Source organism: Triturus cristatus, chromosome 2_1 (assembly GCF_964204655.1).
Source record: "Triturus cristatus chromosome 2_1, aTriCri1.1, whole genome shotgun sequence".
Taxonomy (NCBI): domain Eukaryota; kingdom Metazoa; phylum Chordata; class Amphibia; order Caudata; family Salamandridae; genus Triturus; species Triturus cristatus.
Genome location: NC_140581.1, coordinates 433,903,566 through 433,928,660, shown reverse-complemented (window position 1 = coordinate 433,928,660; position 25,095 = coordinate 433,903,566). Strand labels below are relative to the sequence as shown.

The 25,095-nt window shown below is 45.4% G+C and overlaps 1 pseudogene; it reads right to left on the bottom strand.

Moving 5' to 3' along the window:
• Positions 1–904: 904 nt before the first annotated feature.
• Positions 905–10,391, bottom strand: LOC146865420 (apolipoprotein L3-like; annotated as a pseudogene).
• Between the last annotated feature and the right edge of the window lie 14,704 nt (positions 10,392–25,095).

Genomic DNA, 25,095 nt, shown 5'->3' with positions numbered 1-25,095 from the left:
CAGGGAGAGTGACCACCCCATCGTACCACGGTAGGGTTAGTTTGGCGAGAGCGATCCGCGGCCGCCCATCCCAAAACAATCGACGCTGAAGACACTCCACCTCCCGAAAATAGCGGGCCGGCACTACGTCCGCAGTGTTCTGTAGGGCGTACAAAAAGCGTGGCAGCGACATCATTTTGAACAATGCCGCCCGTCCGAGCGGCGAGAGCGGCAGCCGCTGCCAACCCGCCACATCCGCCCTTAGGCGCTGAAGGGGGGGGAGAAGATTCCGCTCATACCGGGCCACCGGGTCTAGGGTTATAAAGATTCCCAAATACTTAAACCCCGACTGCGCAACCTGGATAGGGCACCCCCGCGGAAGGGGGGGGGCCTCCCCGAAGAGAACGTACACACAAGACTTAGCCCAGTTAATGACCAATCCGGAGTTGCAACCAAAGGAGCTCAACACATCCACCAATACAATGAGCGATTTGCGCGGAGATGCAAGATACAAGAGGATATCGTCCGCATATAGGGAGACACGATCCTCGTACTCCGGCGTCCATCTAAGGCAGGGATACTCATAGTACGGCCCGCGGGCCGCCAGCGGCCCGGCAAGCCTTCCTTGGCGGCCCGCGGACCTTGCAGACATCGTGCCGGTTGCAGCAGCGTGGAGCTATGGGGGCCGGGCCGGGTGATTCTTTTAAAAGCCATTCACTTGTTAATAAGGCTTTGTTGTATTTCACCTCTTCTTAGCGCCCCTGCATCTCCCCTCTGAATGAGTGGAGATGCAGGGGCGCTAAGAAGAGGTGAAGTACAACAAAGCCTCATTAACAAGTAAATGGTCTTTAAAAGACCCGTGAAGTACTTGGGTGTGGCGGCTGTGTGCGCTCTGTCCACTCTGTGCCCGGCCCCGCCTCCCCTCTCATCGTGCCTGGCTCTGCCAGTTTCTCAGCTCTCGCATAGTGCGTTCAAGGGCAGGTACCTCCAACTCTGTGAGCAGAGCCCTTAGCTCACCCTCTGCCTTGCGGATGGCTGTTGCGAGGTCACTTGGGGCCTACCTGCTGAGCTCCTTGTCGCTGTGTATGAGGCTGAGCAGATCAAACACCACGAAGAAAGCACTGAACACTACGGTTGTGCTCCCCGCTATTCTGGCTAGAAGGCGGCCACTGTTCAATACCTGGACGGTTTTAACTAATTTGGAGAGATGGAGGCCGGCCTGACTGACTCCGAAGCACATGTTCCCAAAATCCACGTTTACAGTCTCGGCCAAATCTCTGATTTCCTCCGCCAGCTGGTTGGCAGCCGTCATGTGTTCTTTGATTCTCTCCAGCCCCCTTTCACACTCCTTCAAGAGCCCCTCCACTTCGTCTTTGTCTATTTTGCTGTTGATCGCATCCACCACACTTGCCCCTGCAGAGGTGACTCCCCCTGCGGTGGAGAGGCCGAGTCCTACAGCAGCTGCCCCGAGGGATGCCTCCCCTGTGAAAGGTGCAAGGACCAGCCCCCCCCCCAATGCCAGCAGTCCCCCAGAAACACCCGCGAAGCTCCCGATGGAGACAGAGGGAGAGAGAGAGATAGAGAGAGGGAAGGAAGGAGACGGAGAGAGAGAGAGGGAAGGAGACGGAGAGAGAGAGAGGGAGAGTGATAGAGTGAAGGAGAGAGCGAGAGAGAGGGAGAGAGACAGAGGGAGGGAGGGAGACAGAGGGAGGGAGGGAGACAGAGAGAGAGAGGGAGACAGAGTGATAGATAGATAGATAGATAGATAGATAGATAGATAGATAGATAGATAGATAGATAGATAGATAGATAGATAGATAGATAGATAGATAGATAGATAGATAGATAGATAGATAGATAGATAGATAGATAGATAGATAGATATGTGTGAATGCCTGGTCTGGTGGCTCAGTGGACAAAGGCGTCCGCTGCAGGGGCCTGTGTTCAACCTCATGGTCATAGTTTTTTTGGGGGGTCTAGCCCCGCCCCCTCCCCCACTGGCCCCGCCCCCACCGGTGCGGCCCTCAGCCAGAAACCACACTGTAAATTTGGCCCCGGAGAGAAAGTTAGTGAGTACCCCTGATCTAAGGCCACGCATCGAAGGGTGCCACCGCAGCCACTCCGCAAGGGGCTCCAAACAAAGCGCAAAGAGAAGAGGCGACAACGGACATCCCTGTCGCGTGCCCCTACCCAAAGCAAAAGGAGCGGACACCCGTCCGTTGACCACCACCTGTGCCAGTGGGTTATCATAAAGCAATTTCACCCAACCGATGAACCCCGGCCCGAACCCAAACTTCGCCAATGCTGCCCAAATATACGGCCATTCCAAGGTGTCAAACGCCATGGTAGCGTCCAGGGACGCCAAAATGGCCGGCTCACGCATGAATGGCGCTCTAGCGAGGACGCCATGCAGTCGCCGCAGGTTCAAAGCGGTATTGCGATGGGGTATAAAACCGGATTGATCCTGATGGATGAGGTCGCCCACGACCCGGATCAGGCGATTGGCCAGTACCTTGGCAAGGATTTTGGGCTCCGCGTTCAACAAAGAGATAGGCCTGTAAGAAGTAAACTGATCCCGCGGCTTCCCTTCCTTATGGATAACGACAATAGTAGCAAGACGTTGGTCAGGGGGGAGGGAGCCCGCCGCCTGTGCCTCAAGGAACATGTCCCGGAGATACGGCGCAATCTTATCTGGGCGCAACTTATATAATTCGATGGGAAGGCCATTAGGACCCATGGCCTTGCCAGAAGCAATAGAGCGAATGGCCAAAGCAATCTCATCCGGCGACGGGGCCGCGTCCATCAATAATTTATCCTCATCAGATAGAGATGGCAAAGCAATGTCTTTAAGCAGCAGGCGAGAGTCTTCCTCCGATCGCTCAGAGACCGGAGAGTAAACCCCGTGAAAATACTCCGCAAAGCAATCAACAATATCACCGGGGTCCGTCACACACACACCATCCACCCTCTCAACAACCGGCACCACTCGACTCGCTCTCTCCTTCTTATCCAACCAGGCAATAAACTTCCCCGCCTTATCACCCATATCGTACAAACGCCCCTGTTGCTCCCTGCTCATACTCTTAGCAGATTCAGTAACCAGCGCCTTGTAGTCGGCCTGTTTAAGCCCCAGCACATGCAATCTGTCATCCGTAACACCTTGCTCCAAATCGATCTCTAACTCAGTGATCTCATTTTCTAGTCGAACCACCTCTTTCGCCTCGCATTTTTTGGTATGGGAGATGAGAGACAGGGCCTGGCCCCGGAGCACCGTCTTAAAGGCCTCCCAAAGGGAGACGGCGGAAGACACCGACCCCACGTTGTCGCTAAAATAGTGTTCCAGGGACCTAACCAGGTCTGCACGGATCGTGGGGTTTCGTAGGTACCAGGGGTTGATCGGTGCCACCCTCCCCACCGCCCCCATGGCGATATCTAAGTGTAGCAAAAGAGGGGAGTGATCAGATATACCGCGGGCCAAGTGTCGCACCTCCCCAATCATCCCAGCTTGGGCCGCAGGCACTAGCATATAGTCAAGCCTCGAAGACTACCGTGGGCCCCGGAGTGGAAGGTATATTGTGCTTGTCCAGGGTGTTTCAACCGCCAACAATCTATCAGTCCCAGGGTATCCAGAAAGCCCCCCAGCCAGTTCTGGGCCCGAGGGAGGTCCCTAGGGGGGTGTCGATCTTCAACTCCGGAAACCACTGCGTTAAAATCCCCCCCCCAAGACCAAAACCGCCCCCGGAAGCCCAAGTAGCAGGTGCCCCAAATCAGCAAAGGTGGCCGTCTGCAGGCCCGGCGGCACGTAGACAGTAACCAGCGAAATCAACTTACCCTCCCATCTCCCCACCAGCGCAGTGTAGCGCCCTCTGTCGTCGTGGAGCACCTCATCCACCTCCAACGGGAGAGAGGTCCTAACTAAAATGCCCACTCCCCTCGAGCCAGAGGTGAAACCAGAATGGGCCAGAAGGCGATATCCTCGCCTGTTCATGGCATGGAAAGAGTTCCCTATGAGGTGCGTCTCCTGCAGAAACACAATGTCAGGCGAAATACGTTTCAAGAACTGCAGGACCATCCCCCGCTTTATCCTGTCCCCCAGCCCATTCACATTCCATGAAAGAAGTCTCAACCCCTTACCCCCATCCCCCCCAGCACAAAATATCCCCCTCCCGGAGAGCACAATCATAATAACACAACAGAAAACATTACCCCGCCTTGTGATGCAAACAAACAAACCCCAACCCCACCCCATCAACCCCAACAAAACTCCCCCCTCCCTGCACCCCTGCGTGAGCCCAAACAGCCCCCCCAACGTGCAGTGTGCCTGTCGCCCCAATATGAAACTCACTACAAAGAAGACAAGAAAAACCCCAGAAGGAGGAAAGGGCCCCAGCAAGCCCCCCGCAACCTCCAAATACCAAAGGGCAAAGTGTTACAAACTGGAGTCCAGTGCAGCCACAGGTGCAAAACGTTACCAGTCCGGTCCATAGTCAGGATCCCTGTTCGATTCCTACTCCGTCGAGCACTCTCCGCTCTCCGCCATCCGACCTTCCCGACCTCGACCCCTAGGTAGGGCATCCAGCCACTCTCCAACCGCCTCCGGCCGGTCAAAGAAATGCGAGCGACCCTCTAACTCAACCCGCAGCCTAGCCGCGAATAGCATCGCATATTTCAGCTCCATGTCCCTCAAGCGCCATTTGATGGCCAAAAATCCCAACCGTTGCTTTTGAACCGCTTGCGTGAAGTCTGGGTAAAAGCTAACATTAGAGTTCTCAAACTTTAATGGCCCAGCCACCCTCGATGCCTGAAGGATAGCATCTCTATCCCGAAAATTAAAAAGTCGGGCAATGATAGGCCGCGGGGGAGCACCCACCTTGGGCGCACCACCCGGAATCCTGTGGGCCCGTTCCACAGCGAAGAACTTGCTCAGTCCCTTGGGTGCTAGATGAGTCACCACTAGATCCTCCACAAAAAGATCCGCAGCAGACTCCTCCGATCGTTCGGGCACCCCAATAATACGGACATTATTCCGCCTGGCCCTGCTTTCGGAATCCTCAAGGCGACGGTCAGCCAGGTCACTGGCGAGCCGCAACCTCCGCACCTCCGTCTGCAAAGCGGCCACATCCACAGTTAAGCTCGACGCCGCTTGAGTCAATGAGTCGACCCGGTCATTTGTTTTGGACAGGTCCGCTCTGACCAAATTCACATCAATCAACACCGAGTCCAATTTATTAGCCAGGGTATCAAATTGCTGGTTCACAGTCGCCTTCATCTCCTCAATGGCCCCCATGACATCCAGCAGAGTCAATTCGGACGATGCGCCCGAGGTCTCCTTGGGCCGCTCAGGCGATTTATGTGATCCACTACGGGATCCCTTTGGCTGTGCATAGCGGTCCATGTTGTTGGCCTGGGTATAAGCTCCCCTCCGGGTAGACTTGTGTTTCAGCTTGTCGCCGTCCACTCTCGCCGCCATCGTCAGCGACCACCAAGGTCAGCACCCTCCAGCACCCGGAGGAAGGCCAGGCGACCAATGCAGGAGATCCGGGCCACCAACTGAAATAGGCCCGTTTACAGTTCGAGAATCAGGCCATGCACTCCGTCCTCGGCGCTGCTTACCCGAAGTCCCGACATCAGTTTCCGCAGATCAACTCGAAACCGAAAGTGAAAGCACGGGGTCCGGGGCAGGCCCAGACTGGCATACTGCTGTTGTTCACTTCGCACCCGGGCACCTCACCAACTGGAGTTCGGGACCAAGGCCGGAGAAGGCCGCAAACTTCAGATCACCACCAGTCCGGTTCCCGGAGTCCGATTTCGATTTGGAAAACGAGTGGCACCTTAGCGCAAGATCATAGACAAAAGCCCGTCTAGAAAACCAGGATTATGACAGGATAGACGTGGGAGGTTGCGGAGGCCCTCGGGAGCCACAAGCCTACGCGGCCATCTTGGTTGTGCGCCAGGCTCCTCCTCCAATTTTTTTTTTTTTAATAACAAACTTTATTGAGTTTTGTGGCACATTAATGGCAATGCCCATTATATATATCCCGGATACAGTACATTATAGAAAGGTACCAGTTTTACTCAAACAATAATATCGCCTGTGAACATACAGGCCAACAAATAAACTTGGCACAGGTTACATTGTGTTCCCACTTTAAGGAATGTCCATACGGACATAAGGACATAAGGACTTCCAATTAAAAAAAAAAAAAAGGAATTAGTGACTCTTAAAGGGATAGACCAAAATAAGTATAGAAACTATGGAAGTATCGCCATCTTTATAATATTACATCCGCCAATTATGCTTCTGGGTAATTTATGCCAGTTTCTCAGGTTTTTTATAACATTTTGAAGCAACATGTCATAATACAGGCTAAATATGAATTTGATCTGGGATTAGATGTTAATCCCTAAATAGGTTACATCTGGGCATGCTCTCACAATAGGCCTATCTGGTGTCCAATCAGACCTTTCAAGCAGGATTTGACACTGTAATGTCAAAACAAATGCCTACAGTCCCCACCCTGCATATTCGGTGAACCTCTGCCCATTCAGGTCAGCAAATTGCTTGCTTCTGGGAAGCATTTTGCTTCTTTTTCTCACTCATTAAAATGCTAATCTCTGATTGGCAGAAGTGTGAAAGTTCATGCAAATTGGTGTTCCGGAACGTCAGGCAGTGAAAAGGTAAGGTTCTAAAAGTTTGTTTTCCTTAATATTAGTTTAGAAACGAAGTACATTAATGAATTGGATTTTCAATAACTATCAAAATACGTGTTTAATTATTTTTTTTTGTTAGTCCCATTCCTGAGATACAGTATTAGGATTTTAATCTGTACTCTAGTTTTCAACCTGTGCCATCGAAACCTCCCACAGTGAAAATAGCTTGTGGGTAGTAGTCACAATGAGGACATGTTAAAATTGTATTTCTGCATATCTTAGTTTTTACTTAACATGCACCCTACATTGTGAACTACAAGGCCTTAAATGGGAGTAACTTACTAATAGTCAAAAGGGAGGTTCTGGCCTGTCAAATGGGGTATTTTGAAATGTTGAATTGCAGTTTTAAACAGCTATGCTACAATGGTAGACCTGAAGCCATGCTTTACACCGTCACTGTAGTGTACGGTAAAATAGGTGCTGCAGTCCACTAGTGACATTGAAGTTACAGGCCCTGGGTACACTTTGTATTACATACTCAGACTTATGGATAAGTTCAGTATGCCTATTATAAGTATGGCAATTTCATCATGTTGAAATGAGGAGTGAAGGTACTTTACCACTGGTTAGCAGCATAAAGTGCACAGTTTCACAGCCAATAAATAGTCAAGGCAGAAATATGGGGGACCGTGCAAAAGATGGCCATTCTTACAGTTCCTCTTCCCTGCACACTCAGGTCATATTATCACAGAAGTGGCTTGGAAGCGCATGAGGCCACCCAACAAAAGCAGTAGTGGAGTCAGTGTAGGAACTCAGAGACGGAAGCTCAACCTCTGCTATGGGAAGATGCACATTAACGCCCATTGTGGAGGGCATGAGGACCCAACACAATGAGTGCAGTATTTGAGTACAACCCCAAGGATGTGAACCTGCAGAGCGTGTAGGGTCCTCCTGCCCCCTGCCAAAGGCTGCAGGAGCAGAGCCAATGGCACCTGGTCTGTTATGACTCCTGCATCGGGCAGAGAAGAATAATTACATTTTCACGAGGGCTGCCTCCTTGCAAAAAATTGGCTGACAACTTTTTAACTTGCTGTGAACCGAGGGCGCCATTCCACTTAAGAACTGCAAGTAAACACCCAATGTATCTGTTCCGCACCGGCTGGGGCGGTATGGTGCTGTCCTTCTGCCTGCCATGTCCCCAGTCACGAGAAAAAACGACCCCCTGGCGACATGCCCTGTATAATCATTCAGGTGCACACCGAAAACTCGCTTTCACCAAGAAAATGCAATTCATAGCAGCAATATGAGAGACTGTTTAAAGAATTGTGTGCATTGATTATGCAATTCGTATGATATTTTTAATCTGCGTCATCACGATGTATTTCCAGGCTCGGCCGCAAACATTACGCTAGGTTCTTTTTTACTGTTAGGCGGTGTAAGCTTGATATATACACTGAAAGCAATTGAATTCAGCTAATTAGTTCTTGCTGGCATATGGACGAACTTGACAAGCTTTTGAATTCGTCAAGATTCCTAATGCAATTGTGCAATAATTTACATTCCAAAAGTATGTATTCCTCATGGCCTGTCAAAAAAGGAACGCTCGTCTTTGTTCGTCCAAGGACACACAAACACAACATGCCAATGCTACTTTAACGGAGCGCCTCATATAATGACGCATCAAAATTGGACACATGGCCCCTGGCACTGGTCTTCTCTGGTCCCCATCGCGTAACATGGTGGTAGCGCGTGACCCGAGTTTCGCTTGGCAGATGCACACACATCTTTTTTTTTGCTAAATTCATTGTCAAAAGTTTCCAGTTAGCGTTTCGAGTGACTGGAAGTCCAGCCAAGCCGATAAGCAGCGATGGGAAAATTGAGAAATGATCGCGTGGGCAGCCCTTGTTGGCGTTTATTGGAATGTGTGTGGGGGTGTTTCTGGGCTACTGACTGATGCGTGGAATAAAATGACCTTTTCTGTGAAGATTCCTATCGTGACCTTGCCGGTTCGCGCTCATGTTTTAGTCAGTTTGCTGATAACTGAAATGTGTCTTTCTATTTTGGGACTATTCTGTGACTGAGCAGTCTAAACCATAATTTTCAACCATATCCAGGGCAAATAATTGGCGTATTCCACAAGGAAATCAACATTTAGAGGGTAATGTGTCTTCTTGCAGTAAACGTTAACGTGTGTATTTCTTATGTATTCATAGAGCTAGGGAGCAACTGAATGCTGCACTCACTCATGTTCCGGCGGGTTCGCGAGCTTGAGCTCGTGAAGAATACGTGGGGACCAAGGGGGCGGGAGCAGGAAGTGCTTATTCTTGACAGATGAGGATCTTTTTTTAAAGAAACCAGTTATTCTGATTCCAGGAGTATTGGGATGTGTCTAATATTCAGAAGGATGATATTCCAGCCTGGCCCTTGGTATGTAGATTAGCTAAATGTATCTCTAGGCCTTTTCTTTCTTCATGTCTGGGTTTCAAGCTGGGTGATGCCATGGCCCTTTGTGTTGCAGAAACACAACAGAGATTCTGACCTAATTTTGGGCCATTTCATTTTTAAAAAGGTCTGCTTCAAAACTCGTGATTCTTTGTATTAAATCTTGGCAGATATAATGAAATACTTGAAAATACATTTACTTCTTGATGTCTTGGCTAACTGAGCCCCCCCCCTGCTTGCTGCTTCCTTTAAGGTTAAATCACTAAAATCTAAATGACTAAACAAGCCTGACCTACTGTTTAATGGAATCAAATTAAGAACATTTTGACAGCTCACTCCTCAGTTCTCTCTTACTGATATTGGATTTTTGCTAGTATTTCACAAAATATGGACTTTTTAGTGTTAATGTAGTGGCCACTGAAGCGGTGAATTTACTTTCCATACTGCCTGTTCCATGAGGACTATGGGGAAGATAGCTGCAATGGGCCTTCTTGAGCATCACCCAGAAATGGTTGTACCGGCCCTTAACAACATTCACTTTTTTCTGCTGGCTTCTAACTAAAATCTAAAATTCAATTCGAACATTATTGTGCAGACTAACTGCATGTGTGTTCTTTGCACTAGACTGAGCTACTTGAGAATACATTTTTCCTTTGCTATTCTCACATCCTAGAGCAAGACTTGCCATTTGATGTTCGATTTATAAATTTTGGTTTTGAGTATGTGAATTATAAGAAATGTATCCCCTGCCTAACAATCTGGTAGTCCGACAACATATTTCACTAACCTTTGAAAATGGGCAGTTTCTGACGGTTCCCTTTTATGAGGAGTCTGCCATGATGTAGCAAGTTGTGCCTAGATGCAATCAGGAGACCATCTTGGAACGATTTATCTATAATAAACAATAGAAAGAATAGAATTCCAAGATGGCTGCCTGTTCCATCATGTTTTGTATGTACACAACATGAAATAATGAGCCAGCCATCTTGGAGTTCTGTAATAAACAATAGAATAGAATTCCAAGATGGCCACCATGTTGGTTCTGCAAGAAATGAGACATAGTATATCCATCTAGAAATTCTGTGTTTTCTATTGTTTATTATAGTTACACCGTTCCAAGTTGGCCGACACATTGGGTCTACATGTACCATAACGTGACACAATGTGGTGGCCATCTTGGTAAGTACAAGTATAATACACAATACAAAAATATACTGTATTGGCTGTGCCAGTGTATTCAAGCAATACCAGCATTGACAAAGTGAGAATGATTGTCTTTACCAGTGCTTGCTCTGTTTGTTCCTACTTTCCATTTCCATCTTTCCATTATTCACCTTCCTTCTTGTTCGTTGTTTTTTCTTTTCTTTCTATCTCAATATGTCTTAGTGTCATCGTGATTTTATTTGTCTTTATTTTTCTCCCTTTTGTCTTAGCATATTTTATCTTTTGTACTTCCTTTATATTCTTTCCACCTCATTCTGTCTTTATCCTTCTATTCTTTGTACGTATTATTCTTATTGATCCTTCCTTTTCTGTCTTTCCTTACATCCTTCATTTTCTTCCTTCTTTGTCCATTCTTCCTTCAATGCCTCCTTCCCTTAGTCCCTGCTTCTCTCTCTCTCTCTCTCTCTGGCTCTTTCTTTCTTTCTTTCTTTCTTCTTTCTTTCTTTCTTTCTTTCTTTCTTTCTTTCTTTCTTTCTTTCTTTCTTTCTTTCTTTCTTTCTTTCTTTCCTTCTTGTTCTCTCTTGTAATGCAGTACATGGGCTCTATATAGAAGTTTCACTCCACAAAAAACCACCACAGCTCAACTTCTAAGACAATTTGTATATATATAAGTAAAAAAGAAATTAACCAAAGGATGCATGCCACCACGTTGATCCATTACCATAAAAACAAAAGAATACCTAGGGGCCTGAGGATAGCCCTTAAGCCAATGTTATGTAAAAATAGTAAGAAATTCGTCGAAAGATGGTATCAGATATTGAACAAATGTTCATTAGATCTGATTCTCCTGATTGTAGAAGAACTCTCTAAAGTCTTAATTGAATTGGAAGAGGAAATCAAAACCTTACAGACTGAAATCAACAAAATTCCAGATTTCACCAAAACTTTGGAAGACATCAATTTGAAACTTGAAAAATATGCAAAAGAAGTTAATGAAAGAAAAGTCAGGAAATACCGCAGAGACACACTAGATTATAAACTGGAAGAAGTTTATACATGGGCTGAAGTTTATAACCAAAGGAAATGGCAACCGCAACCGACACAAAAGACAACAACATCTTCATCCCAAGAAAGTGTTGTATCAGATTCTGAAATTTCGGGGTCAAGAGGTCCATTAAACAAAACAACTTTATCAACCACTAAACCATCTGTAAGCAAAAATACTCAACAACCAGCTTTTTTAGATATCAGTCCCGCGGCGAACTCTCCACCTTTAACAGAAAGCCAACACGAAGGGGCAAAAGAATCCGACCAAAAAATTGCGGAAAGGACCAGGAGCCAGAAGTTGAAAGCAACCTCATAGTCAACATTTCATCTAAACGATTGACTAAAGCTGAAACCAAACTACTGAATAAAGGTATTACATTCGTTCCCACCTACCATTCCAATCTAGCAGAAACGGAAATTGCTTTGTTTAAATTTTTCAGGACCTTGAAGCTTAAATTTTTCTTTAAAGACACTCAACCACCTCAATGTATTGAAACATGGGATAAAGATTTTAAACCTATCAGTACTTTTTGTGCGCCTTTCACACACAAAACGATTGAAGCCTTCGAAAGATCTGTATTAGCAGATATACAAGAAATAAAATTCACAAAACCTAAAAAGATGAATTTATCTTCCAAAGAATGGAACACACTTAAAAATCTAAGTACCGACAAACAACTTACCTTCTCAAAAGCAGACAAAGGCGGCGCCCTTGTCGTAATGGACACTGAATTCTACATCAAAAGAGTCAACGAACATGTTGCAAATCAAGACATCTATTTGCCCTTGGAATCTGACCCCACGTTTGAATATCAACAAATACTTGAAAATATCATCAAACATGCCTTCGAAATGAACTGGATTAGTGCGAAAACCAAGCAATTCTTTGACACAAAATTCCCGAGAAGACCGCAATTATACATGTTGCCAAAAATTCATAAGGATATCCATAATCCTCCTTTCAGACCCATTGTCTCGGCCTGTGGGTCCATCTCTGAGCCCATCGGAAAATTTGTGGACAAATTTTTACAGCCCATTGTACAAAAAAGTGTCACCTATATCAAAGATACCACATCTTTTTTGAACCTTTTGAATTTGATTGAACTTGAAAATGGAGTGTCTTATGTATTGTGTACTATCGATGTAATAGCGCTATATACATCAATACCTCATAATGAAGGTCTCGAAGCACTGGAATGGAGCTTGTTAAGAAGTGAATTAGATGAGTCTCAAAGGCTGTTAATTATGGAACTCATGCAATGCGCTTTGTACTGTAGCTATTTTGAATGGCAAAATAACTTTTATAATCAAACGAGCGGTACATCCATGGGATTCGGGGCGGCCCCCTCGTATGCCAACATTTTCATGAGTAAATTTGAAACAGACTATATTCTTGAGAACACCAGGTGGAGTGAAGGAATCATCATGTATAAACAGTACATTGACGATTTATTTTTAATTTGGAAAGGATCACGTTCACAACTTGAAGAGAACATTTCGATTTTGAACACTCACAATGACCGCATAAAATTCACCCACCACATTGATGAAAAAGCTATTACATTTCTAGATGTTATAGTTAAGTTGGATCAAAATCAGATTTCGACTCAACTTCACACCAAAAAGACTGACAGAAATTCCAGTCTACTATTCCAGAGCTTTCATCCTGAGACGCTGAAGAAACACTTACCAACTTCTCAATTTATTAGAATAAAGCGTATTGTATCGAACAATGATGATTTAACAAAGTCTCTTGAAAAACAAACGATCAAGTATCGACAAAGAGGGTATCCTGAGAGTGTGCTTAAATCGTCTGCAGAAAAAGTATCATTGCTATCAAGAGATAACCTTCTTCAAGAAAAGACCATGGATCGAACAGATAAAAACAAAACAGTATGTGTATTGAAACACTCCACTGAATCCTTGCAGATCAAGAAAATCATCAATAAACATTGGAGAATCATCTCCATGGAGCCTGATCTCAACAATCTATTTGAAGAAAAAATCACATTTGCTTTTCAACGCTCCAAAAATCTCAAGGAAATCCTAAATACACCCAGAAAACCGACAAAAAAATGGCGCGGTATGCTCCAATGTCAAAACTGCACCCATTGTGGGAACGTAACGATTGGCAACAAATTCACTCATCCAACTAAAGGTTACTCCATATCCTTAAATCACACAAGCACCTGCGACACAACCAATTGTGTATATGCAATTAAATGCCCTTGCGGAAAAGTATATGTAGGTCAAACCGAGAGGAAAGTGAAAATCCGCATCACAGAACATAAAAGTAATATCAGAATGAAGAATTTAAAATCATCTGTGGCATCCCATTGGATTGAAGCCTGTCACCAGATCTCCCAATTGCGTTTCACAATACTTGAAACGATCATACAACGCCGAGACATGGATCCTGCAAAACAAAGATTAAGAACTGAATATTTTTGGATTAAAAAACTAAATTGTTCCCACCCCATCGGGATGAATGATCGCACAGAATATGCTTGTTTTCTCTAATTTTGATGATTGGATTTACATTGGCATTAAGTGGTCTCCGGTCCCTTAATTAACTAATATCTTGAATTCTTATTCATTATGTCACTAATGATGTGTGTGTATGTTCACACCAACGTTCAGTTTTTTACTTTATTTCATTTTTTCATTCCAACTTTATTGAGTCACTTGTTTATTTCCTTGTGTTTTTCTTCTGACAACGTTTTTCCACCTCTTGAACTCTATCGGCAGCCCCTATTGGTATACTATTACTCGTGTTATGTCATTGGCCTTCTCGCCATCTTTCACCCTTGCATTTTAGTTAGCCAGACTCTCATTGGCTGGTACATATTTCCCATCATGAGATCCCGCAACCGATTGGCCCACACTGTCTGCTTCCTCATCACGTGACCCTGTTCACATATACAGACCAATTTCAATCCCATTCCGATTCGTCATCCAGTTCGACGTTGAATCTTCACGCCGACTACAGAGCCTTAGACACATGTAAACCTTCCGGTTTCCAGTAAGTTTGTGGTTTTTATGCCATTCAGTTGTCCATTTTTTACATGTTTTTCATCCATTCTCGCATCACTTGGATCTCGAGTAGAATGTGTTTTGATTTGTGTCACCTTAAGATTTCCGACTACACGCCAACTTTCCTCCATGCTTTTTCACTCTCACTTCAGCTGTCTCACGTTTTGTTATTCTCCTACTTCTCTTTTTCACTTTGTTCATCTTAAATCTAGCTCGCTCATTTTGTACTTTATGCTTTGTGTCTTTCCGTATTTTGTATCTTTTGGTCTTTTTGTCTATAATGTTGACCATTTAACTGGATAGTGAACTTAATGGTCCTGTTTCATTCATTTTTAGACCCCTGAAGAAGGGTCAGATGTGATTGACCCGAAATGCATTGGGTGGATGTCTAATGTGCTCATGAAGAATAATTTTCGTTATGTATAAAGAAATTTGGAAATTACATTTCAACCACATTATATTGGATAAACTTTCTTGAAACTCAATCTATGAAATTAATAAATTGATGAAGAAACTTGACAGTTTCATTGTTTACTGCGCGCCCTCGTTTTGTGAGAAGGTGACTCTCCTCACTACATACTGTTTTCTATAAAGACGCGGTGGGACTCCGCGTGACACCAGGAGCGCCAACATAAATGTTTTGAACCTTGCTCAACACGCCAAGAGTGCACAGGGATAATACAGTGTTCTCTATATTTAGTCTCATGCTTGAAGGCAGCTGATCATCATATTATATTCTCTAGGTAAAACATCATAACCCCAATGCACACACAGTCCTTTTGCAAAACCTAGGATTCACAAAAATCACATATTTTGTGGCCACAAAATGGCAAGATGCAATGGGTAAAAGGTACTTGGCAGTGGAAAATGTTTTTCTGAAACAGCAAAGTGCACTTTATGACTCATTGCGAATTGATAGACAAGGAGATGTCTCACTATCAGACTTCGTTCTGGGTGCCACTGGGCAAAATCAGAAGTGGTCCATTGCTGTTTTCTGGTCATCTAATTATTATGGTGAGTCCCAAACAACTAATTCTTGAGAATTAGAAAAGGCAAAAAAGAAACATGTTAGAACAGAACTGCATGCTCGAATGCTCACAGAGTATTTAAAAGCAGGCATCATACCACAGGGTTTCAATCAATCAATCAATCAAGGGAGTTGTAAGCGTGCTACTCACCCGTGAGGGTCTCAAGGCCCTGGGGGGAGCGGTTATGCAGCTCCGTTCAGTCGAAGAGCCAGGTCTTGAGTGTCTTCCTGAAGATGTTCAGGGAGGGGCGTGTCTGATGTCGATCGAGAGCTCGTTCCAGGTCTTGGCCGCGATGTAGGAGAAGGTTCTTCCACCTGTTCTGGCTCTGTGGATGCTCATTGTTTCGGCGAGAGCAAGGTCGGTGGGTCGGAGGTTTCTCTTAGATACGTGGAAGGAGATTCTCTCGTTGAGGTATTGGGGTCCGGTGTTGTGGAGGCAGTTTTAGGCGTGGGTGAGTATCTTGAAATTTACTCTCTTCTCAACGGGGAGCCAGTGGAGGGTCCGTAGGTGTTGGGTGGTGTGTCCGTGTCGAGGGATGCCGAGGACAAGTCTGGCTGCGGTGTTCTGTATGGTCTGGAGCTTGCAGAGCAGAGACTTGTTGATCCCGGCGTAGAGGGCATTTCCCTAGTCCAGTCCGCTGGTTTTGAGTGCGTGGGTGACGGCCTTCCTTGATTCAGTGGGGATCCACTTGAGGGTGTTTCAGGGGATTCGGAGGGTGTTGAAGCAGTGGCGTTGACCTGTAGGGTCATGGACAGTAAGGAGGCGAGTACGATGCCGAGGTTTTGGGCATGGTTCGTGGGTGTGGTGGGGCTGCCGAGGGTGGTGGGCCACCAGGTGTTGTCCCATGCCGAGGGGGAGGGTCCGAGGACACTGACTTCTGTCTTCACCGAGTTGAGCTTCAGGCAGTTTCTGCTCATTCAGGATGCAACGCCCATCATTCCTTCCTGGAAGTTGAGTCTGGTGGTGATTGGGTCCTTGGTGAGGAAGAGGATGAGCTGGGTGTCATCAGCGTAGGATACTATACTGAGTCCGTGCGGTCTGACGATGGCAGTGAGGGGGGCCATGTAGATATTGAAGAGCGTGGGGCTCAGCAATGATCCTTGGGGCACTCCACAGTTGATTTCCATGGATTTGGAGAGGAAAGGTGGCAGTCTGATTCTTTGGGTTCTGCCGGTGAGGAACAAGCGGATCAATTCGAGGGTGGTTCCTTGTATACCGGTGTCGTAGAGTCTGGCGGTGCGTGTGCTGTGGCAGATGGTGTCAAATGCTGCAGAGAGGTCGAGTAGGATAAGGGCCGCGGTGTGTCCTTGGTCAAGGAGGGTGTGGATGCTGTCTGTGGCGGCGAGCAGAATGGTCTTGATGCTGTGGTTGCTGCGGAATCCGGATTGGGAGGGGTCAAGGATGGAGTTTTCTTTGATTAATTTGTTTAGTTGTGCATTGGCGGTCTTCTCAGTGACTTTGGCTGCGAAGGGGAGGAGGGAGAAGGGTCGGTAGTTCTTGAGGCCGGTGGGGTCTGCTGAGGGCTTCTTGAGCAGGGGTCTGACTTCTGCGCATTTCCAGTCGTCGGGAAAGATGCCGGTCTTGAAGGTGGCGTTGATGGTGCACCGTATTTTGGAAGTGATGGCGGCTCTGTGAAAAATGTGCAAGAGGCAGGGGTCCATGGGGGCTCCTGAGTGGATGCCTTTCATGGTCGAAGTGGTGTCTTCGGTGGTGACAGTGGTCCAGGAGTCAATGGTGGGCTGGATGGCGTTGCTGGAGGAGGAAGTGGTTTCGGAGTTGGGTGTCTGGTCGTTGAAGTTGTCATAGAATCCCTTGATTTTTAGATAGAAGTAGGATTCTAGCTTATTACAGAGGTCTTGAGAAGGGGTGATGTCTGTGGTTTTGCTGGGGGGCTTGGTGAAATCCTGGATGACGCCGAAGGGTTGCTTGGAGTTGCAGGCGTTGGCGAGGATCTTGTTTTGAATGAAGGTCCTTTTAGTGGATCTGATGCGTTGGTGGTATTCCATCATGGCGTTTTTGTAGGTGGTGCGATCTTCTGACATTTTGCTGTTTCTCCAGTTCTTCTCGAGATGTCTGCAGGTGCGTCTAGATTCGTGGAGGTCGGCAGTGAACCAGGTGGCTTTCCTGGGGCGCTGTCTGTTGGGGTTGCATAGGGGTGCAAGCTTGTTTGCACAGTTGGAGATCCATCTGTGGAGTTTGGCTGTGAGGTTGGCGTCGGTCGAGGTGGTGAGGGCGTCGCGGTTGAGGGTGGAGTTGAGTTGTTCCTCAGTGACTTTGCTCCAGTTCATTCGTGGAGGCACGGTCCAGGTTTGGGCGGCGTGCGTTTGTCGATGTGGAAGTGTATGCAGTGGTGGTCTGTCCATGGGGGTTGCATGGTGTGGCTGAAGTGAATGTTGTTACCTCCTGCGAAGATGGCGTTGAGGGTGTGTCCTGCCTTGTGGGTGGGCATGGTGACAAGCTGTTTTAGTCCGATGTTGGTGAGGTTGTCTAGGAGGGGTGTGGAGTTGGGGTCGCTGGGGTTGTCGAGGTGGAAGTTCAGGTCTCCGATGAGTATGTAGTCCATGGAGGCAATGGCGTGGGGTGCGATGAGGTTGGTGATGGTAGTAGTGAACGAAGCATGGAGTTTGGGTGGTCTGTAGGTGAGGGTGCCACGTAGTGTGGTTCTAGGGCTGCTCTGGATCTGGAAGTGAAGGTGTTCGGTGGTGGGGAAGGAGTCCTTCGTGGTGGAGGTGGAGAGTCTGAGGGAGCTCTTGTGTATGATGGCGAGTCCTCCTCCAGGGCGGTTGGGGCGGGTTTACAAATAAGGAATGTACCCGGGATGTTTAGAGAAGACCCTAAATGTAAAGGTGGTTTCAGCCACATCTCCACAACATGCTCGCCCCACTGGATGGTGTTAGGGATGGAAACTGCACTAGAACATTCAAAACAAGAACGCAAAGAAATAGAAGAGCTAGAGAGGATCTTCTAGGAGGTGAGGGGATAACAGAAACAAAAGCACTCCTTGACAAACTTAACCAAAGTGTAGATTAATTCAACTCATATGAACTAAAGAAAAAGTATGATAAAGTCACAAAGGACATCACCAATTTCACAAAGGAGAGAGCATATCCCTACCTAAGAGAAGATTTTGACTCCAACCTAGGTACTGATAAAAGACAGAATACGTGGGGCAGATTTAAGAAAAATAAGCCAATCACCTTTTCAGAATCCCCAGGTGGGTCTGACGACTCAGTTGCACAGGCAGGACCTAGCCGCACAGACACCCACCCAGGGCAGCCTTTTTTAGAGAGAGACCAGAGAGGTAGAGGCAAAATATGGTATCAATATCCAGGGGAACGCCAGACCAGGAGGAAATATAACCAATGGGGACCACAAGCATTTTAGGAATAAATGAAGACAACACCAACACAGAAGTAATACCCATTTTTAATCTATTGCAACATATGCTTTCTTCCGCACCAATATCACTTCTTAACAAAGGTCTCTCCTTTGTTACGAAAGAAAGAACCAACTTTTTCTCCCTGAAAACAGAGCTATTTCAATTCTTTCACAAGATAAGATTAAACCTTTTTTTGTTATGGACAAGACACGCCCCATAAAAGACTTTGTCACAGGTCTTAAACCAGTGCTTAATTTGTGCCGGTGCTTTCCGGTGCTTAGCACTGGCACCTTTTTATCAGGGCTGGGTCTACAACTTACATCAACTGCACGACGGCACTGCAGTCTATATGTCGTGTCAAATAGTACATTAAATATATTTGCCTTACTGCAATGTTCGCTTTACACTCTTACAGACAGTCTCCGGAGTGAGTCCGTCGGTGAAGAAGAGTGTTTCTGTGCAGTGCTGAATGAGCCCGTCGGCCTGATTAAAAAAATATCCATCTCCATGATGCGATTGTGAATCAATTTGCTTTCAGTATTGCTGGTGGGCGGGCCGAAGATTGGGCTGTATTTGGTTCTACTATGGGGGTAGGGGTTGGGCCAGCGTGCTGTTCGTTACCTTTTTTCCAGCACACACGCACTTGCGCACGAGTCACCCGCACGGCAGCACCTGTTAGCTTGATGTGAAGCAGCAGCAGGCCTCTTAATAAGGCAGTTCTGCAGTTCTGGCAGTGCCACCACGCAGTGAGTAATAAAAGAAAATGCTGCTTTTACTGGCGCGTGTTGACTCTCATCTGAACTGAGTCAGAGCCTCAGAGGCCCTAGCAATGAGGCCCCAGCAATCATGCCACCGGCGTCGGGCGGCACACCGTATGCAGTGCAATGCTCCGAGGCTGGCGGAAGGGCATGGCCTTGCCCTGCCTTTGCTTAATTTATTTATACCCGTGTCTGTCAGCTCTAAAGTGTCTGGACCTTCCCTCTGGCAATCAGTGCGACTGACAGCTTGCTCACAGGCGGTGCCCTGCTGTAAATGGGCCTCTGTGCCAGGGAAGCTGGCAGCTCGCGGGCACAATGGCTCGTGAATACATTGCACAAATGCCTTCAACCAAGGGTGCCCATCATAGGTCGATGGAGAAACAGGTCCATGCCAGTTTGTTCAAAATAGTCACATGCTGCCATTCACATTTAGTATAAATTCAGCCTCTGAAATTTCCTTTTAGTGTGATATTCTAAAAATCAGGATTGGAGTCTGCCCTCATAGACCTACTTGGATCACCCCTGCATGAGATGCACCAACGGCCAATTTACAGCAATCTTCCCAGCATCACACCACGCGCTGGTGACTCCTTTACCAATTTGGGATCCGGAGATGTTGCTAATTATAAAAATAAGTGCAAGGAGTTCCACTGCAATAAGATGACATGCCACTAGCAACTTTAAAATAGATCGCAAGTAAATAATTCCGTGATTTTATACCAATGTACTGTCTGGATACACGTGTTTCTAGATTTTTGCCCTTCATCAGCAGATTATAACATGTCGGTTTTGGGAAAGCTTAGAAATGCAGCCCAAAAGACTTCATAGACCTCTCAAAGAGCGCAGGTAAATGCAAAGGGCTCATCAGACCAATGATTAATTTGAGCCAGTGGTTTCCGTTGCCAGTCCCGGTACTTAATTACCTGGCAAGGCACTTAATTGACGGAAACTGCTCTTATAACTGCTGCCACACTGTGGCGCTGTTTGTGTAATACTTTGGCGGCCTCAAACAATCTGAAATGTCACACTTGTAGGAGTGTGATGGCTATTAGTTGTGTAAGTACGGTGGCCATGTGTGGGGCAAACTATAGTGGCCTCCTGACATAGCCCCGGCACTTATTTTTTTACAAATTAAGTACTGTCTTAAAGCACCTTTCACCTTTTAAAAGGTTATTCTTCGTGGCATAGATAATTTGAAATCAGTCAGATGCTTCATCCCTTACAATATTTCCCTGAAGGAGAGGAAAGCTCTTCAAGGCCTGAAAAATGACAAAACTATCATTTTGAAACCAGCAGACAAAGGGGGAGGTATTGTTATTCAAAATAGGACTGATTATGACTCTGAGCTTAAAAAACAAATCACAGATATTAAACTTTACAAGAAACTATCTTCCAATCCCCTCACTATAATAAATAATGACATTTTGACGATCACTACTGAGGGCAGAGAACAGGGCTATAAAACTAAAAAAAGTTTGAGTATCTCAATACAGAAACACCCCGCACTCCAGTCATGTATACCTTGCCTAAAATTCACAAAAATGCCACGAGCCTTCCTGGTCGCCCTATTCCATCAGGATGTGTCTTGGTACCGATTGGACGTTACATTGATTTTTTTATCAAGGAGTTTGTTCCTATTCACGAGACTTATGTGAGGGATAGCATGTTCATGATTAACATTAATGAGAACATGCCTTTTGATACGGCAACGGATTGGCTAGCCACACTAGTTATGGCATCATTATACACGAAATTACCTCAGGAGGAAAGTATCTCACTAATAGAAAAATCTATTAGATACACACACATGACCAACACAAGTGCCCACCAGCTTCATTATATCTCTGCTAAGGATTGCACTACAACATAACTATTTCATGTCCGAAGGAGAATTCTTCGAGCAATGCTCTGGAACTTCGATGGGAGCAGTTTTTGCTCCCAATCTGGCCAACATCTACATGGACTAAATAGAACAAACATATGCGCTCTCACCACAAAACAGATGCCGTTCAAATATTACATGCTGGAAACGCTACATTGATGATATTTTTCTGATCTGGTCAGGTCCAGAATTTGACTTCCATGACTTAATAGCATATCTGAAAGGAGTCCAAAAAAAACTGACTTTCACATCTACCATACATAAAACAGAAATAGCCTTTCTAGATCTAACTATTAAACATGAGGAAGGTGAACTATACACTGGTCTTCACAGAAACCCCCCAGAAAGAAATCTCTCTTCGCTTACAATAGTAATTACCCCCAAGCGCTGAGAGATGGTCTGCCCTTTGGCCAATTCTTACGTCTCCGTAAGAATTGTTCCCATAAGGAAGACTATATGAAAGAAGCTGAAATCCTAAAGGATAAATTGATTACCAGAGGATACCCCAGAAGAATAGTAAGGAACTGCCTTAAGCGAGCATGGTTCTGCCGAAGAGAGGAATTGCTTATTACTAAAAACAAAACCCCACTGGAAAAATAGATTTGTGTAACCATGTTTGGCACCCACACCAATAAGATCCGCAAGTTGATCCTGAAAAACTGGCATCTGATTGAAAGTATTTATCCCACTATAGAAGCTCCCCTGTTTGCTTATAAAAGTGCCAAAATATTAAACATTATTTAGCACACTGCTCCACACAACATAGCATTAGTCGTAAAGAACTTTAGAAATAACATGGGGTCTACCCCAGTCAAAGATCACTTCCATTGTAACAGCACATTGCTTGTACTTTCTCTTATGATACAAAGATGTTTGAACATGGCAACATTAAGCAAGAACTGGATTTCTCTTCAAACTGCAATTCATGAAATGTGGTATACTGTATCTGGTGTCTGTGCAGATTACTGTATATTGGGCAAACATCACAACCCATCAAGACACGCATTTGCCAACACGGAAGCAGGATAAGATGAACGGTCTTAAATGCCCTCTTGGTTGCTCACTACAATGAAAAAAACGACACAGCGGAAGATCTACTATGGCAGGTCATTGATATGGCTACCATTCCAGAAAGAGAAGGTGACATGGGACAGATCTTAAAAAGAATGGAATGCAAATGGATAGAACAGGCCAATTTGATTTCCCATGGACTTAGCACTTCAGAGGAATGGTGTGGTTTTGTTGTCACCCTATTGAACTAATTTAGCAAATCATGAATATTCTCTGAGCAGCAATAAATTCAAGCTGTGACTTTCCATTTTTAACGAGAGGGTGAAAGAGAAATAGTTGCTTGTGCTGGTTTTGATATAACAACATGTTTTTCATTCATTTGCCACTTGCACACAATGTTGCCAATTGTTTTCCCCATGAAAAATGACATCTCCCCATAAACGATGAATAAACTCATAATAGAAACTCAATAATACTCTTATTGTTCAAGAACCCCTTTTCTTTTTCCTTGTTTTGGACTGCTCCATTTATTTAGAATAATGTTCCTTTACAAAATAAGAAACCTAAACTTCCTGATTGAGAGATTGCTCTGGCGCTCTCCATGGAGCCCAGAGCTTAACGATGCTCGGTTTTCTCGATCACCGGCAAGGTCTAGCCATGTCACATGGCCCGTTCAACATTTAGCTATGAGAGTCGCGCGCTGCACTCCGATCATTACCCAAACGGAGGCATACTGGAGTGGTCCTCTGAAAAGCAGCACGCTCATCAGCACGCTGCTTGGCTGACTACGGCGGCCCACTTCCTTGATGAAAACCCATTGAATCATACTTCACTTTGGGTAAGAGCTGCCACTCTTTTCCATACCGAAAGTGTTAAGCCCTTCTTATTGGCATAATAATTACTTGACTATGGTTTATTCTTCTAATACAGCTTATTTAACCTTCTAGAAGAAAATTGTCAACATGGATTCCTGCATGACATTTACACACTAATTATGGACGTGTACACAAATACGAATGTATGTTGTTATCCCGCAGTCTTTTTCCCCGCAGGGAATCACAAAGCGGTCGTTACAACGACCGCGTTGTGATTCTGCATACCATTACTCCGCAATTCGGAACAACGACTTGCAGAGGGGGGGCGCTGGATGTTAGAATAGTATAATTTACTATTCCAACTCCAGTCTTTGCGGACAACAGGGAAGGTGTTGGATTTTAAATCCAACACCTCCCCCCCTCTCCGCAAGTTGTGGAGTAATGGTATGCGGAATCACAGCGCGGTCGTTGTAACGACCGCGTTGTGATTCCCTGCGGGGAAAAAGATGTGTGGTAAATGTTGTTTACCCACGAATATATGCCAGAAAGACTGTCAGACCCCCTCCCACTTACAGGGGTGAGTTTTTCACTACCATCCGTTCCTGGCAGCTCTTTAACTGGATTTAATTAGTCCTAATTATTATGTACACATTTTTTGTCTCCTTTCAAATAGTGCCCGGCTGGGCCCCATGTAAGTAATTACCTTCCCCTATGCTCTTTTTGAGTCACTTCTTTTACGGGTGTGCACCTCACCACTCTGACAGGATATCATACTAGATTCAGGTAATTGTGTAATTATACATTTTACCTTTCCTGTAGTTTATCATTTTTAGAGATCACAAACCCCTTTCCTTAATTATTATATTTCAGGCGTCTCTCATTGTTAGGTCCTGATGAGACCCCCTATTGTTTGTGGGGTTGAAACACCGTCGACACGCTTTTAAAATAAACCATTGAACCCAGCTTTCACCAAAGTTACTTAAGGCTGTGAATAACTAATGCATATTTACCAAATGGTTGTTTTAGTATATTTTGAAATCTCAATGGATGTCACAACTTGTCACTTTGATATTCTAGGTTCTAATTTCACTTGGGACACCTCACACTTCCTTCCTGATTCTATATCAATTTTGACATAAACAAAATTGCATTTTATTCTTTGGGCTTTGTGACTGAGTTTGCACATCTTTACCTATGACGAATACCATTGTGCCTAACAGTTATTATTATTATCATTGTTATTACTTAATTTCTTCCACAAGTACTATTGTATTTTGATATATAACTGGACAAGCAGGGGCACTGGGCCACAGCAGTGATGGCTGTGATTGTTCGTCTCTGAAGTTCTCTGGACTAGGCCAAGTACAATCCTTTCAGCACTTGGCTCACAGTAGAAGGGACGGTGAGCAGTTAGAGGATTCTCAGGGAGGTTAGTGTGAGGGTTCAGCAAGACGTAACAGACACCCAACAGTGCTATAATGTGATTGTCCAGCCAGTGCTTATTTTTGTAAAAAGAAAAGCACTTTAATACATAGAAAATCTTATGGTATCCACCTCCATGTAATTTAATGAAGGGCACCCCTTGGTCTGGTAGGCATTATAAGCACTCTCAATGTTCATTTCACCTGTGTGCAAGGCACTCATTGGGCTTCACTTCAGTCTCCCGTTCATCAGTCCTGGCTTTCCCACAGTCAGCTATTCGTTTCTTTGATCACCCATTGACACTAAGCTTATGTACTTCATGAAACCATTACAGTGGTTGTATACACTCCTGAGATGCATCGAAACTATTCACAGTGACTATTTACAGCAACTTGGATATACTCTCATATGATGGCTATTTGAGCAGATGGATAAACTTCTTGAGGCCTTTATCGTTCAAACCAGCCCTAAAGAAGTCTAGGTA